Below are 2500 nucleotides of genomic sequence, written 5' to 3'. Positions count from 1 at the left end.
ATTATTACTATTAGTAACTAATGGGAAGCATACGCCCTGGGAAGCGTCGCTTCACTCACTCGACGTCCATACTCCCAGCGGTCCTCCTGATCTAGTTCCCATGCAGCTGCACTGTCCATCCCAAGTCACCCCCGGCAGGGTCGGCTGATTTGCGCCATTCATGAGTTACGGGGGCGTCCCCTTAGTCTCCTTCACTCAGGGTTGTCTCGTAGAGAAACAAAAGTGTCTGCAAGATCAACGCTCAGGTGGCGCGTCACGTACCCATATAGCCGGAGTTGGCATGCACGGACTTAGCTGGTAATAGGCCTCGATTCAGTTTCACGGAGTAGTCGCTGGTTTGACACAAAGTCATCCTAGCGATACCCCATGATCCTGCGAAGGAACTTGATACCAAAGGCATCGATACGTTTCTCCAAGTCAGTATTCAGTGTCCATGTCTCACAGCCATACAGTAAGACAGGGAGCACAAACGACTTAAAGATGATTCTGTATCCGCCCGCATAAATATCGAAAACTCATATTATCGTACTGAGCGAGTCCATAACACCGTGTGGCAGCTCAGTCCGTCGAGTGACTTCCTGGTGAGACCTATCGTTGTTACACACTACACTACCAAGGTATGTGAAACTTTTGGTGGCTTCGACATCCTCACCACATGCACGGGCAGACTGAACTGTGTCATCCAAGAAGCCTCCACACGACTGAACCTCGGTTTTGGCCCAGGAGACTTTCAGTCCTAGAGGCTTCGCCTCCTCATATAGCACTTTGAGAGCTATCACCAGAACCTCCAGCTGGAGTCCCACGGATCCGAGGAATATACCACAGTGTCTCACGATGCACTGAGTCAAAAATCTTCTTGAGATCGACATAGGCTGCGAGCAACCTTTGTCAAAACTCGCGTCGGCGTTCCACGAGTACGCGAACTGCTAGGATCCGGTCAGTTGTTGACTTGCTGGGCATGAACCCTGATAGCTCAGGTCTCTGAAACTTTAACAGATAAGATCGATTTCGTATCAGCAGCAGATGAGCGAATACCTTGTAATACCACATAAATGTTTGCAGTCCTGTTGGTCCTCTTTCCCTTTCCCATAAGCAACCCTCTTTCCCAGTCAAGAGGAATGAATGGCACCGCACTGCCACACGGCAGACAGTACCGCATACAACCTACGGACTATGGCCACTGCCTTCAACATCTCTGCACTGATATTACAGATCCCAACTGCCTTCCCACCCTTCAGCTTCCTCACCCTCTCTCACTTCCGCAAGAGAGGGTGGAATTTTGTCTATTGGTGGATCAGTAGCCGATTGGGGACTCTGCTATGCACAACTGCTCAAAGGATTCGGCCCAACGAGCCCGATACTATGTGGCTATCAGCCGTTCGGATTGGACTCACCTGGGATGTGTATTTGGAGCGGAGCTTCTTCAGAGCTCAAAAGGCATATCTTGGTCATTTGCATTTATTGAACCCTCGAGATCCTCAGCGATATCTCTGACGTATTTCTCCTTATCCCTTCTCAGAAGTGTTCTAGTCCTTCGTGACAGTCCTGTATAACTCTGAGTCCCCAGTCAGCCTGGCTGCACGACCCTCCTTTATATTCTTCAATGTCTCCCTCGAGGCAACGCCACTCCTAGACCTAGGGCGCTCTCCAATGCACTCCTAGGCTGTTTTGAGAGCTTCACCTTTAAAGGTATTCCACAACTCTCCATGGTCATCCAAAGTACCAAGCACTTCAAACCGATTTGAGACTGCCACTGCATACTCTTGAGCTCACGCCTGTACCTTATTTTTTCAGGATGGAACCCACTGGGTTGCATCTTGATATTTTTTTGGACTTAATGCGTATCCTCAGTTTTGCAACAAGAAGTCTGTGGTCAGTAGCAAAATAACTCAGCACTCTGGAAACTCCTACAGTTCTGGAAGATCCTCCAACGAGTACTAACAAGGATGTGATCGGTCTCCTTTGCCACACCGCAAGCATTGCTATACCAAGTCCAGCGGCGAGGGTCGCGTCTCTGGAACCATGAATCAGCAATCTCAGCCTGCTAGACTTTGCTAAGTTCAGGAGTGAAGTGTTTGCATGTCTGGTGCCATTATTGTTATGATAGTTATTAATTATTATTGCTATTATTATTATTATTATTATTATTATTACTATTATTATTATTATTATTATTATTATTATTATTATTATTATTATTATTACTATTATTATTATAATTACCATTATTATCATTATTATTAATATTATTACTACTGCGTATACCCAGACAGGACTCGAACCTTGGGCCTGGCACACGCCTCCATCCTCGCTGTACGGAGGCTCATCCAACATCTCACCGAACCTCAACACGACAGGGAGTCAACTTAATATTATTATTATTATTATTATTATTATTATTATTATTATTATTATTATTATTATTATTATTATTATGAAAGTTAATCAGCACTAGAATCGTTATTATTACTTACATTATTATTAGTATCATCTATATTAT

The sequence above is a fragment of the Eriocheir sinensis genome, chromosome 47 (genome assembly GCF_024679095.1).
Source record: "Eriocheir sinensis breed Jianghai 21 chromosome 47, ASM2467909v1, whole genome shotgun sequence".
NCBI lineage: Eukaryota > Metazoa > Arthropoda > Malacostraca > Decapoda > Varunidae > Eriocheir > Eriocheir sinensis.
This window is presented reverse-complemented; position numbering follows the sequence as displayed.